The sequence below is a fragment of the Adiantum capillus-veneris genome, chromosome 17 (genome assembly GCF_014529385.1).
Source record: "Adiantum capillus-veneris isolate H3 chromosome 17, ASM1452938v2, whole genome shotgun sequence".
Classification (NCBI taxonomy): Eukaryota; Viridiplantae; Streptophyta; class Polypodiopsida; order Polypodiales; family Pteridaceae; genus Adiantum; species Adiantum capillus-veneris.
Window position 1 is genome coordinate 6,730,096 of NC_140947.1, and position 16,169 is coordinate 6,746,264.

The following is a 16,169-nucleotide window of genomic DNA, read 5'->3' on the forward strand; positions in this document are numbered from 1 at the left end:
GAATGATCCACATGGAAGAAAAAACGTCGGCCCAACAGATAGTGTCGAAATTTCTTCACTGAATAAATCATCCCTAAACATTCCCTTTCGGTTACTGAATAATTCCTTTCTGCGGGATGATAATCGTCTGCTGGCATAATAGACACATTGCAACCATTCTTGACTTTGTTCCTGCATCAACACACTGCCAATAGCTCGATCCAAAGCATCCACAAACACATGAAAATCCTGACCCCAATTCGGAGGAAGCATAATCGGAGCTTTGGATAGCTGAAGTTTTAATCTCCAAAAAGCCAGATCACATTTCTACGTCCATTCAAAATCTATAGCATGCGCTGCCTGAGTAATCGGGATTGCCAAATGCGCGACAAACCATAAATGCCTCCCATGCCAACGGGCTTGACCCAGGAAAACCTGACACTGCTTCTGAACATCGGTGGAGGTGCTTCCATAATTGCGGCTATTTTATCTGGATCCACGGAATACCATCCTCGAAAATTATATGCCCTAATAGCCTGCCACCACTATGAACATCAAATGCACACTTTAAAGGATTCAAACTGAATTTCACCTCTCTGCATTTTAGAAAGCATAACCGTAATTGCTTCAAGTGCTCTAATTGCGCTCCAAAAACACTGGGATTATCCAAAAAAATTCTCATAAAATACGTCAAATAAGGAACAAAAATTTTAAACAAATCCCTTTGAAAAGTTGAGGACGCATTCCGCAATCCGAACCACATCACTGTGCATGCAAACACCCCCCATGCGGTAATAAAAGCTGTTCCATTCTTATTTGGTTATATCTACTAAACCCATCCAGAAAAGTATACATCTCATGTCCTACTACATCATCCAAAATGAAATCCAAAAATGGAAGAGGAAAAGGATCTGGAACAGTATCCGCATTCAATTTCCGGTAATCCACACAAATTTGGATTTGCTTGTTCTTCTTTGGTACGACCACAATTGGAGAAAACCACTCCGGATTATCAATAGGGGTAATAAAATCCACTTCCAAAAGACGATCAATTTCCATCTTAACTTGCTTTGCCACATTTGGATTCATCCTATATGAGTGCTGCTTCACTGGCACCGCATCCGGTTTCAGATTTATCGTATGTTGATAAAACTTCGGGTCCAATCCCTGCATATCCGCATATTCCCATGCAAAAACATCCTTAAATTCTATCAGCAACTTAATCAAATCGCCTCTGAAACTTGCCTCAAGCTGCTTATTAATGTAGATGTGCTGCGACTCCGCTTGCTCCCCAAGAAAGACCTTCTCCAATTCATCTTCTTTAACCCTTGTAATTTTCTCCATCTGCGCCTCAAACACACGTTCTTGCTGAATAACGTCCTCCAATGATTTAGGACTTGGAAACGCCTGTTGTTGCTCCCCTATTCCTGCTGGAGTTTCTGAAACCCCCACCGAGTTCCCCTTCGAAATCAGAGAAATATCCGCCAGATATAAAGGAACCAAATCCAGATTAGCTTTCAGATATTGCTCCTCTTCATCCTCTTCTAATCCTTCCACCATATTTATTGTTTCTACTATTACAGGCCATGCTGCCTGAACTGGTTGTCTGCATGTTCCCAACATCACCCGCACTTTCCTTTGACCCTTTTTACTGTAAGCATATTTGCTTCCCAATTATGCTTTACCCTCGCTTGTCGTAACTAGGGTCTTCCCAAGATAATGTGATAATTCTGATTATGATCCTCAATATTCAAGACTACTACTAAGGAAACGGCAAAAGATAAGCCCACCACATCCAAGACAATGCCCCGAAGTAACCCCACTGGTTGCACTCTTCTTTGATCTGCCATGCGGACTACAAAGGGTGCAGGCTCCCAATCACTGAGTCCAAAACGCTCACAAGCTGCTTGAGTAATAATGTTTACTCCCGCTCCTCCATCCAATAGTACCTTGTCAATGTATGTTCCATGGTATCTAATTGAAAGCTCCGGAATGCGGGTATCCGTGATCCTATTTGCCAGCAACGGGGCTAAAACATCCTCCTCTATTTCAACTTTCCCGATGGCGACTTCTCTTAGCTCTGTAGACTTTTGTCGTAGTAATGCCTTATGAAAATTCGGGACCAATTTCAGTAATGAACCCAGAGGTACTTGTATTGGCGACATGTGGGCCTCTTTCCAAACTGAATTCCAATCCTCCTCTTCTCTAATATCATCCTTATTTCCAGCTTTTCCTTCCTTTATTTCTAGGCCCACGGTCGATGGTCCTAATGATTTCAATGGTGGTGCGGACTGTGGCAACCAGGACACAGTCTTTTTCCGCACTTCTTTCTAAGCCGTCCAATCCAGAATCTTTATATCGGATGTTGGAACCACATTTTTACCCGATCACGTGATCAATGAAACCACTGGATCAGACTCCTCCAATCCTTAAATCTGAACCATAGCCACACTAGGCTGTTTCCCTCCAGCTCGTTCCTGCTTCTTCCGATCATATTCCATAGCTTCAATACACTCGGATCGCCAGTGCCTACCCCCCAAACAGAAAAGGTATGTCTTGGGGCAATTAGGATCTCGGCCACCTCTTCCTTGACCTCGTCCTCCCCCTTGACCCCGTCCTCCTGCTTGACCTTGCAAAGGAGTCTCTTATGTATGAGCATGAGCCATCGCCACAGCGGGCTCTTGTCCCTGCCCTGTCTGTGGTTGTTGCCATGTAGAAGAGTCTCCTCGACTCCGACGACCCCGACCATTGAAATAACATTCCACTGTATTATGAGTATTGGTCGTGCAAATTACACACCACTTCTGAGCAGCATGGCCTGGATTCCGACACTGGGTACACCATAGTTCCTTTAGACTTTTAGCCACTGCAACAGATTTCGACAATCCGGATGAAACACCTTTCCCGTGACGCTGGGAATTTTTTCGAGGTGTCTCTTCCGACTCTTTCCCCGAATCGCTGCTGCCTAAGTCTGAGGAGTCTGATGCTGCGGACTCCAACTCCGAACTATCACTGCTGCTGTCTTGCGACTTCCGATGAGATTTCTTCCTGTCTTTTTTCTTTGATTTCTTTGGGGATTCCGTATCCTCTAAAGCTTCTCCTGCTACTACAGCCCTAGCAATTACATTATCCAGTGGAGTAGTTACCTTATCCACTGTTGGCATAGCCGTCCTGAGATCCTTGTTGAGCCCCCGCAAAAAATAATCATTCAACACATCTGCTGCCGGCCTTTGTGCCTGAGGTACCCTCTGCAAAAGCATCCGAAATTTTGCAGCGTAATCCTCCACTAGCAACGATTTCCTCCACTGGCAACGATTTCTGCCACAGCGTTCGAAGCTTTTCCAAATGTTGAGGGACTGTCTTCTCCGTTCTAAACCTTCGTAAGAATGCTCTGGATCCTTCATCATATGTTTGAAAATGATCATCAAGGTATTCGGACAACCATTTCGCAGCTTTCCCCGAGAGTGTAGATTCAAACACTGATTGTTGATGGAGAGGAATCACCACCCCAGGATGATTCAATCCATAAGCTTTATTGAATTGGAAAAAATGTGCATCAGGGTCTTCTCTCGAAAGACCTCGAAACCGACTATACTTAATCTGAGTATGTGCCATCATCCCTTGCCCAACTGTACCTCCTCTCGGAAAAAGCTCTCGAACACTAGGAGGTGGGGACAGTGACGGAGACACCCTCGGACTGCTTACGGGAGATGGTGGTGGAGCAACATGTGTGGGTGAGGGTGAACGTACGACAGGAGCACATGACTGACTGCGTGGAGTATGCCTCACCCGCCGCAACCGCCTACCACGCACCGAGCTTGGTGATGGAGATACAGATTTCTCAGCTTGCGGGCGGTGAAGAAAAAACAAATGTATCCGAACCACCTCTCCTCCGATGTCTTCCTATAATTGGAACCACAGGGTCAGGCGGACCCTGCGACCTAGTGCGCATGCATGTTCATCGCAGGTCGTGCATCACGCATCGTGGTCACCAGATGTAATGGCTATTTCCCGCACAGGAGCAATATGCATTACGGGAATGATTACCCGCAAAGTACCTTACATTATGTGAATAGCAAACACATAGAAATAGGATAGAAGATAGGACACCGTACACAGGCACATAACACCTCCTGCTTCATTCATATGTAATCCGGACATAGAGTTACAACAACAGATGTAATGGATAACATAAAGGTAAGGTACATCAAAGACAGGTATGCCCCCCATATACAACCGCTGCTCCAACGCAGATCAGGAACGGTGCACACACTCCTCCTGTCCCATGATATCTTGTGAAGAATTGCTGCCACGACCATCGCATGACTCCTGATCCGCAATGTCCAGACCTCCGCAGGACTGCAGGACCGCATTGTACGACTTATGCCGTAACAGAGCACTGAGAAGAAATAACCTAGAATTGTACAACTAGCCACATAAACAAATTGAAAAAACCAAAAACCAAATGAAAATTCTCTCTAAAGTATTAAATTTTTTCCATGGTAAGCTAAATGGAGAGAGGATGATAGTAGCCTCAGAAAGATAGGCACTTCCATCAAGAGCACACTCTGCAAACTCTCTCTCTCTCTCTCTCTCTCTATCTCTCTCTCTCTCTCTCTCTCTCACACACACACACACACACACACACACATACACAAACACATCCAAGAGAAGAATTTCTAATGCATATACATTCCTATACACACAGACACACACACACACAGACACACACACATATAAATATACATATAGATAAACATATATATATATATGTACACATACACATCTATATACGTACACTTATACATATATATACATACACACATATATGTTTATACGTACACACATACATATATATACGTATACGTATACATACAGATATATATAAACCTATATTATATATATATATATATATATATATATATATATATATATATATATATATAATATACATAAACATATATATGTGTACACACACACGTGTGGGTGTGTGTGTGTGTGTGTGTGTGTGTGAGAGAGAGAGAGAGAGAGAGAGAGAGAGAGAGAGAGAGAGAGAGAGAGAGAGATGTATACACTCACACATACACATGAGAAGAATCTAATGTAGAATAAAACCAAGGGGTCTTAGAGATCAATCTAACAAGTCAAACTCAAGATTTGTTACTTAGAGAGAGAGAGAGAGAGAGAGCGGGGGGTGAACAATCTTGTATGTGAAGATCCTCTTTTTCTTTGAGATAGAGAGAAATATATATTTATAAAACTCATTGTTAGCGGGTTGCCGCAAACGAACGTCTACAGCATACCTATCAGGCACTAACATAATGTCAATACTTAAGGAAGTGACTCAAATGGGGCATGTAGACTCTTCGAGATCGGCAATCTCAAAAAGTGAACCTTAACAAGCAAACACAACAACTTTACAAGCAAACCAACACTCAATGATTGAGAACATTTGTCTATGTCCTTTCTCACAGCTCTAGGTCATCACGCCTTTTTGACACTCGAACAGACTTGAAATGCAATGAAAATTTAAGAGGAGGTCTAGGACACCTAGGGGCACTTTCTTACCAAGTCTGGTTGTAATCCGACAAGGTACCAAAATCACAATCCATCATGAAAAAGGTCTTGAAAACTGCAATAGACCCGTCTTCAAATGACGCCCTATGGTCTGAGAACACTCTCCTACAGTCAAAATGAGTAAAAACAGTGGTTTAGACACTCAAATCTGAAGATTAGGCTCACTAACATGTAGTTGCGAACCTCAACAAAAATGACAATGCTTACACTTCAGTGAAAGAGCAAAGAAAGATGAATGCAATGCAAACTAAAAGAGGTCTTGAAAACTGCAATAGACCAGTCTTGAAATGTTGCCCTATGGTCTAAGAACACTCTCCTGTGGTCAAAATGACTAAAAACAGTGATTTAAGCACTCAAATATGAAGATTAGGCTCACTAACATGTAGTCGCAATCCTCAACAAAACTGACAATGCTTACACTTGAGTGAAAGAGCAAATAAAGAGGAACACAATGCAAGTTTCAAAACTGAAAATGGACTACCCAATCATTAGTTGCAATGATTACAAGTTGGAGCAGCTTCATAGCTTGAGCGTATGTACAACAGAGCTCTTTTTTCTCTAAAGATAAGCCTCTTTTCACATTAAGGTTATTGACCTTTATACCTAGGACCTTCTAAATGGCCATTGACACATTCACATGGACCTTTACAATTGCCATGACAGAATTACAACTCAGGGAATTGACCTGCTACTCTAGAATCAAGATTTACATAGAGTGTCACTACACTAGCTCGGCAAAATAATAAATTACAAATGTGGTGTTTGGCTACGTGTTTGGCCAGGTGGACGCCAGTTCTATCAATCCTGAAACATTCCCCCCTTCCTAGCTCGTGTCATCCCTTGACACCACCTTGTGCAGTCTTGTCATAGAGTTGTCTTCAGCTTTTTCTTTAAGGTTGGTCGTTAGCTTGGGAAGTGCTTTGGCATTGATGACGCTCCCCCCTTCCTTGAGTGATTCATATCTGCCTTTTTGTTGATACATGATTTGATCTTTGATTTTTGAGGCAACTTTTTTTCTTGTTGTGCATTTGCCTCTTTGTTACTAGTCTTGGCTGCCGCATGAAGATGGATTTTGACATGTCTCAGTTTGTAGAACTGATCCTTTTTGTGGCGTGGACATTTGTTTTCAAGGTCTACTTCAATTTGAGTTGTCCGCAATAGATAGCCAATGTTGAAGCATTGTGTGATCTACGTATGGTTGTTGGGGATAGCTCCCTTGCTGAAGTTTTCATTTGCTTGTCATTGTAGGTCAGTTTTTAACTTATGGATCTTTGTTCCTTGCGATAAGAATGTTGTGATTTACAACTTTATCTCCAAGTCGTTGATGTTTGCTTTCGGGCGGCAGCCATTTCCTTATTATTGATGTAGAAGGAATATATACAAGAAGTTGATGATGAGGGTTACTACATTAGGGTCTTAAAACCTGGAGGACCAAAGGGAAAAAACCCAATGGGAAAAAAGTGCCTCATTTTTGTACTTAGGAGTAGAATAAGCAAATCACATTCTAATCAGATTTGGGGCAAAAGTTAGAGTCAAGAAACCAGAAAACCATAACTTTGGCAAAAAGGCCATAAGACTCTGAAATTTAGAAAATCTGACCAAACAGAGCTGAAATTGATTCAAATCACAAAGGGGTAGTACCAAACACTGGGAAATACTTGTCAGAGGGAGCAGACCAAATTTCATCAGATTTGGCCCAGGTACTACGATCACAATCGGTGTACCTATGTGCCAGATTTTGACCAGATTTGTTGTGTGCCTTCCTTATAAGATTCTAAACAAGTTTGTTTAAAGAAACAACACCCAAAAACATCAAAAATCAAGAAAATTAGGGCACTTGGACAAAACTAGCATGACAGACCCAGAAACTATAAAATCTTGGATTTTGGTGATTCAAATTGAAAAAGACTTGGGGGATAGCCTTAAAACATCAGTGTCTACAAGCATGCCAAATTTGGTCTAATTTGGGCTCATAACTACGATCGCGATCGGTGTACCTAAGTGCCAGATTTTGACTAGATTTCATCTGTGGGATCCTCAGGTGTATACAAACATAAAAGTCTAAAGGACCTAGAGCCAGAAACCTCAAAATACCTGTCAAACCATCTGAATACGGGCCCAGATCTGACTCATTTTTTACCTGTTCATAGATCTAGACTATTTAAGATATCAGGAGTTGTCAAAACTCAAATTGGACATACTGTCAATAATCTGCAAGAAAAATTGTGTTGAAGTCATTGTGAAAGTGTTGAATCTGTTGACAGTTGGAATGATACAGTGATCTCATAGCCATCAAGTGTATTCATTTGCAGAGATCGGTCAAGTAACAATCCATGCAGTCGCGCCGAGGTTGAAAGATCACTCCATCTTTAGGTAAGAGGTTTGGATTCAGTCAAGTAATTCCCACTTTCTCCATGTTTTTGAGATCCGGAAAACAAATCAACATCTGACACCGAAATTTAGCGGATCAAGCAAGTGTTGTATCAACGGAGGAGAGTGTAAACCAAGGGGTAGTACGACCGTTAGAGCCGATCCTTGAAGAAGGCATCTCCGATACTTCTTCAGAGAGATCTTACGAGTATTTTATAGAACACTTGGGACAATTAAAACTAAATGGAAGAGAAAACATGGCAGCAGGACCATCAGACCCCTCGGCCACAATAAAGCTATTGTTCATCAAGTATCAATATGACAACAAGCAAGGTGCCAAGATATACAAAGATGGTATGGACTGCTACTATGTGAAAATAGAAGATAGACCAAGCGAGTTCAGGGACTTAGTGCCTGTGAGCTATAGCGGAGATAGGTACCTAGATGACAAGGGTATCATGTACTTGGTAGTACTGAATCCTAACATTGTAGACAAGTGGGGATTGATGGGCACGAAAGCCAAAATAGATGAGGAACATGAGGAAAAGGCACCAACAATGAGATTACCTAATGCGAGGGTAGGGCGAGAAAATGAAACGTTGAGAGTCAACACAGATAATGTCTACCTGGGGTTATACAAGTATAATAATGGAGAGCAAGATCTCTATTATAGATGCGAGGAACCCTATGTCGGAGAGATGACTGAGTGGACAAGACTTTATGTCTTCACCTACACAGAGGGAGCGGAAACGAAAATTGCCACCTACGACAAGTATGGAAGACGATATGCAGCAATCTATAAAAAAGAGTTGGAAGGATATGCGTACTTTGGGGGACCAGTTCACCAGTATTATGTTACTCCAAGCCCACTAAGACAAGAACCTACAACTGTTGTGCCAGAACCGATGACCACAAGTGGAGAGAGGACTCATGTAGCTGATTCTTTCAGTCAACCTCATTATTTGATGCCAAGCCCCATGGGAATGTTACATTCTAGAGAATCAATGGCTACTAATCGAGGTAGTGCGGTTCCTATCTCTACACATACGGCAGTAGGTCAGACATTTGCAGTGACCCCATCACATTTGCCTCCTAGTAGTAGATTCGGGGCAGGGGAGCCAATGAGAGCAACCCACAACATCCATGATGCCCGAGAACAATTAAGTCGAGACACGGGAGCAATGAGACTGATCGCAGACCATAGACGGATTAGACCATCCCAAGTAGAGAAGTGCATGCCGAAGAAGTATAGCGGATCAGGGGATCCATATACCCATGTATCTCTCTTCAAGCAAGTTTTAAGAGCATAACAAATCACTGATTTCCATACTCAATACGAGGGATTCGGGCTGACCTTGGAAGGGACGGCCTTAACATGGTTTCAACCTTTGAACCTAGAAACTTGTCCGAATATTGAACATGTATTACGCGAGTTTGCGGAAGAATTCTCAAAACGGGGTATAAAGCATAATACTATATCATAGATATATGCTTTTAAACAAAGGGAGAATGAAAAAGTGAAGGAAGCGACCTTGAGATTCAAGCAATACATTGAGAGGTGCCTGAGGAGGGAATTACCGCAGGACGAGAGATTGTCTGTGCTCTTCGTTGAAGAACTTAGGAACGAAACCTTGAAAAAGGACCTTCACTTGAAGGCTACAACACATTTCAACAGGTTACAAGGGAAGCGTTATATATTGTAGATAACTGCAAAGCATATGGGGAAGTGTCAGAGGGTACTGATTCAGTAACCATTGGCTCTTCATCTTTTAAGAGCGAACCCTCTACCAAGAAAGATTCTCAGGCATCCTTGATGCCAGCAGCTGACCAAATGATAGAGGAGGTAACAAAGACAAATCCGGTGATGAGACAGTCTCAGACGAGGAAATGTGACATATGTGGGGGGATCACCCGACGCCGTGGTGCACACAACAGTCAAAAGCACCAGTTGCGAATGGACAAGGACTGAAATGGTGCACCATAGAGAAAAAAAAATGGACAAATCATGGCACGCAAGAGTGTTTTTACAACAAAAACTATGTGAGGGAAAGACCGTATGGACCTTGAGCAGGACCATCCCAGCCACCTCCTCCAAGATATCAAGTTGGACCAAATATGAATGTAGTAGTGGGAGAAAACAGACCTCAACCTGTGTTGGGTCAACAACCTCCATTACCACAGGAAAATAGAGCCATGATTAGGTATGCTCAACCTTGTGAATCATCACCAGGAACAAATAGTACACTTCAAGTAGATGAGGAACATGAGGAAAAGGCACCAACAATGAGATTACCTAATGCGAGAGTAAGGCGAGAAAATGAAACGTTGAGAGTCAACACAGATAATGTCTACTTGGGGTTATACAAGTATAATAATGGAGAGCAAGATCTCTATTATAGATGCGAGGAACCCTACGTCGGAGAGATGACTGAGCGGAAAAGACTTTATGTCTTCACCTACACAGAGGGAGAGGAAACAAAAATCGCCACATACGACAAGTATGGAAGACGATACGCAACAATCTATAAAAAAGATTTGGAAGGATATGCATACTTTGGGGGACCAGTTCACCAGTATTATGTCACTCCAAGCCCACTAAGACAAGCACCTACAACTGTCGTGCCAGAACCGATGACCACAGGTGGAGAGAGGACTCATGTAGCTGATTCTTTCAGTCGACCTCATTATTCGATGCCAAGCCCCATGGGAATGTTACATTCTACAAAATCAATGGCTACGAATCGAGGTAGTGCGGTTCCTATCTCTACACATACGGCAGTAGGTCCGACATTTGCAGCCACCCCATCACATTTGCCTCCTAGTAGTAGATTCGGGGCAGGGGAGCCAACGAGAGCAACCCACGACATCCATGATGCCCGAGAACAATTAAGTCGAGACACGGGAGCAATGAGACTGATCGCAACAGAACCTGAATCACAAATGTACGTAGACGAAGCCTATCAATTGTGGGGAAATAGCAAGGGTATGGCACCACCAACGTATGTAGCACAACCTTCGAGAGATCAATATTTGGTGGATGAAAGAACACTAATGTTCATTGCGAACCAGAATTACAAACCAAGAGGATATCCTAATAGGGCAGGACAACCTATGGGACCACCTCCTCAAAATCATCCACCAATTGGACAGTGCTATAACTGTGGAAGTACGGATCATTGGGAGCGTAACTGCCCTTTCAAAGGCGAAAGAGTGAAAATTTTTGGGTTTTGTGACGGATGTGGTGTAAATCACATATTGCCAGATTGCCCAAACAATCCGGACAACAAGGGAAAAGCAACTATGAATATTGTGGGGGTGTTACCAAGTGCAAGAAGTGGATCAGAAACCGATCCCATGATCCAAATCAATGCAATAACCAGAGCCCAAGCCAAGGACTTAGAGAAAAACAAGCCCTTGGAGGAAAAGGTCGAGTTGCCGATACCCACAGAAAATGAGAGTTTATCTGTGAGAACCCAGCGAAAATCCTGGAAGGCAAAATGAGACAGGATGAAAACAAGAAGGTTGAAAACCCAAATTGCCATGCAAAACGAATTACATGAAACAAAGGAGCAACTGAAACAAGAGAGAGATAGTAAAACTGTTGAGGACAACAACAAGCCGAGGAAAGCGTCTTCAGGGGGGTCAGTCTTGGTTGAGAAAGTGCTAGAGCCTTTAGATGCTCTATTACAAGCGTACGAAGCAAGGCTAAAAACAAACCAAACCTTAGAGCAGAGATGGTTAACTTATCCTCAACCAAAAGTGGAAACGAAGCATCTGGAAATGTGTAAACACCTCATTGAAACAACCCAAGCATTGATGGAACCTAAGGTGGTTGGAACCCGAGAACAAGAAGTGCTGATTCACAAAGAGCGAGAAAAACAAAAAATCGATGAACCAAAACAAGGAAACGGACCCAGGTCTGAAACGATATTGTCATTGGATCACCGAGTGGTGCCGAACACCACTAATGACGCTAAGTCAATGACGATAATGCCAATTCCAGAAGTTGAAGAACAATGGCCACAACACTTATGGAAAACCATTAGAAATAGAAAGAACGGAAGTGCGACGTTACAGTTTGCTCCAATTCCTGAGATTAACTTGGATAACGGATTTTATCCAGGAGATATACAATCGTTGTATGGGGATGCGGTGACGGACGCAAAGCGTACCCCGAACCTCGACGGCCTCTAAAACGACGGGGGCCGAATGGCGCGCCTCGAGCCTGCCACGGTAAAGTGAAAAGGGGGCACCACCTAGCTTTGAGCGGCTAGGACGCAAACCACGATGATATGAACACCGCAAACTTACACACCGAGAGAGAGAGAGAGAGAGAGAGAGAGAGAGAGAGAGAGAGAGAGAGAGAGAGAGAGAGAAATTTTGCAAATGATGAAAACCCTCAGGGGTGTGAGGGTGAATTATTTCTGCAATATTTACAAAATGGCACGCCGTGGTGGTAGAGAGGTAGGGAGAGGAGGTGGTGCAACCTACTTGGTGCGTTCTCTACGACGACTCAATGATTGTGAATACTTACTACCAAGAGCGTGCATACGTGTGTGCATCAACCATTGGAGTTGAGAGATGGATGTGGTTCCCTTCGCATGGTGCAATTCCCAAGGAAAACCCAACACACAAGCCCCCCCTCCATATGATGGTGATAGTGTCAATCCTTCCCACTACAGTCTACCAAATGCTTGGCTCCTCATTAATTGCCCCCCCCGATAGTGACCTCTCAGTGCCAATTTATAGGTGTTGGCTGCTTGGATTATGGTAATCCCAGTGTGGTTAGGGTAAGCTTAATCGGGGAGACAAAGCAAGTGGTAGGCCCGGTGTGGTTGACCCTTGCTTTGTTTTGGGAGGTTATTAAAAGATGGGAATCTCTAGGTGGGCCTTTGTGACCATCACCTAGAGAGAGGATATTTACAAAAAAATGAAAGTTTACAATGGCTCGGATGAAAACTGAAGGTAATGATGAAAATAACCTATAAATTACTGGAATGGCATCGTGGTTGCGCGTTGCCGGCGAATGGTGTGCTGCCGGTGAATCGATGTCGAGCGTACTTCTTTTCGGAGTTGGCCGGGGCATGCCTTCGGCGCATTTTCTCTTTTTGCTGTTGGTGGCGCGTGCTTTGGATCCTTCTTCTTTATTCGTCGATGTCGTAGTCGTTTTTTTCCTTTGTATTTGTGGTGCGGTGCGTATATGCGTGTGTGTGTGTATGTATTCGTGCATGAGGGTGTGTGTGTGTATGTATATGTGTGTGGGTGCACGAAAACGTGCGTGGGAAGGGGATTTATATATATACAATATATATATATATATTTATTTATTTATTTTTATTTTTCTTTATGGCTGACGGCGGGCTGCCTGCCAAATTACGCAAGGCGGATGGGGGGGAAGATGGGGTAGAGAGAGAGCGTGAGTGTGTGTGTGTGTGTAGGTATGGTGTGTGTGTATTGATGACAGTCTCTTGCGGTGCGTGAGCGCCCGGGTGGGAGAGAGAGGGTGGTTCTATTGTGGGCTCGTGCACAGCGCCAAGGGGGGGGGGGGGGGGGGAGGGTGATGGTGTGTGCGTGTGTATGGAGAGAGAGAGAGAGAGAGAGAGAGAGAGAGAGAGAGAGAGAGAGAGAGAGAGAGAGAGAGAGAGAGAGAGAGAGAGAGAGAGAGAGAGAGATTCTACTACCGCTATCCGTGAGAAGGAGAGAGAGATTTTCTGCGCGGCCTGAGCGCCCGAGATGGAGAGAGAGAGAGAGAGAGAGAGAGAGAGAGAGAGAGAGAGAGAGAGAGAGAGAGAGAGAGAGAGAGAGAGAGAGAGAGAGAGAGAGAGAGAGAGAGAGAGGGTGGTCCGCACTGGGCTGAGAGAGAGATATTGTGAGGGAGAGGGAGGGATAGGGTATGTGGGTAGAGAGGGTGTGTAAGGGAGGGAGTGTGTTTGGATAAGGGAGAGAGAGGGAGAATTTTCGGCGATTTCACAGGCTCATGGGAGAGAGAGAGAGAGTGTGAGGGAATAGAGGGAGGAGGGCCGCGCCTTGTGGGCCGACAAGAGAGTGAAGGAAGGGGGGGGGGGGGGGGGGGTTTCTATTGTCTTGCATGGGAACTTGAGGACGAGAGGAGGGAAGCAAGTCAATGGGTGGGAGTGAGGGAATATATCAGCGGGCCAAGGGGGAGGGAATGAGCCGAGGGGAGGGTGAGGCGAGCGGGTGGGGAAGAGGGGGGAGGGGTCGGGGAAAGAATATTAGCGGGCCAAAGGGGGGGGGGGGGGTAATGAGAGTGGGGGGGGGCGGGGAAAGTGTGGGGGGGAATGTAAAGGGTGAGTGTAAGAATACGGAGAGCGGAGGGGGGGGGGGGGGGGGGGGTTCCATGCGTCTCACACAGAGGGAGCACGAAAGAGGGGTCGGGGGGTGAGTGCTCAAAGCTTTCGCCTGGCCGGGGGGGGGATGAGAGTGGGGGTAAATCGGGAGAGAGGATATTAGGGAGGGGTATGTAGGGAAAATGAGAGAGAGAGAGAGAGAGAGAGAGAGAGGAGAGAGAGAGAGAGAGAGAGAGAGAGAGTTATTTTATCCAATGCCCGTTGGGCGGAGGCGGGGGGAATAAGCTTGGGGGGGGGGGGGGGGGGGGGGGGAATAAGTTTTTTTTTTTTTCTTTGATTTTCGAAATTCGGCTATCATTAGCCCTCTCCCTTTGGCTAGAGGCATTCATGATTCTATCCCTTCTTCTGCTTCTTCAGCTATAGAGTTAGAGGGTTCTCCCTCTTCTGGAATGTCTAGCACGAATTCTGGGTCAAACCTAAGAAAATACCTTTTCAGTCTCCATCCATTGACCCTAGTCTTGTGAATTCTCCCATCTGCTTCCATCAGCTTATAGCTGCCGTTGTCATAGCGTTTCTTGATGATGAATGGCCCTTCCCATCTGGGTTGAAATTTCTTATCCTTCCTAGTGTCAAATCTGTTGTCGTATCACAGTACTAACATGCCTTTTTCCAGTCCCTTTTCTTTAAGCCCTTGATTGAAAGTGAGCCGATGTCATTCTACCTATGATGCATAGTGATTTATTGCTTCTTCCCTATCCAGTTGGAGTCTCTCTAGATCCAAGATGTGGTTTTGGAGGTTTACAATTGGATGATGTGTCTAGCTAGCCAAGACTCGTAAGCTGGCTACAGCTGCTTGGCGGTGGTGGGTGATGATAAAGATACCTGAGCCTGAATCTTGCTAGGGTTAGCCTCGATTCCTTTTGCTGAAATTACATGACCAAGGAGAGTGAATTTGCTCTCACCAATGTGACACTTGTCCACGTTGAGTTGGCCACCCAAGGTTTGCAGCCTGGTTAAGCCATCACAGACTTTGCTTAAATGAAGGGCTTGTGAGCTATAAATGCAAAAATCATCTATGAAAATCCGTATTGATGTTCCAAAGTAGGTTTGGAAAACAAAAGTCACATAGCGTTGAAACGTGGCCGGGGCGTTAGTGAGGCCAAACGGCATCACTCTGTAGGAAAAACATCCCCAAGGTGTGATGAAGGTTGTCTTCTTCTGATCCTCCTCCGCAATGCTAATCTGGAAGTATCATGAGTAGCCATTGCATACTGTGTATCGCTCGTGACCTGCCACTTCATTGAGTATTTCATCCTGGAATGGGAGGGGAAAGTGGTCCCTCTTCGTGGCTGCATTGAAAGGTTTATAATCCACACAGACTCTCCACTTACCATTTTTTTTTGGTGTGACTACTACTGGGGAGACCCATTCTGAGTCTTTGACAGGATAGATGAAACCTGCTTGTAGCAAACTTCTCACTTCTTTAAGCAATGCCTCTTGTTGGATTACTCCAAGTCTTCTGAGCTTTTGTACTACGGGTTTACTGCCTTCCTTGAGCTTTATGTGGTATTGTACTACTGTAATTCCTGTGATCTTATCATAGCCATCAATGAACAAAGTAGTGAAGTTACATAGCATGGAGACATACTCCTTTCTTTCTTCATTGGTTAACTCATTTGAGAGCATTTTTTGTAGCTTACCTGCATTCTCCAAGGACTGCATACCTGATGATCCCTCTTGGTTTGTCGAGGTTGTTTCAGATTGTGTTAATCTGTTTGGGTCTTTTAAGAATAACTCCCATTACTTCGATGCTACTGTCACTTCCATCGGTGGTATGGTCGTCTCTTCTCCTGAGGTAGACGAGTAGTCACTGGTGGACTTGTCTTTTGAAGCCTCCAAGATCATGTTGCGCTGCTTTCCAGTCCTCATGTCGTA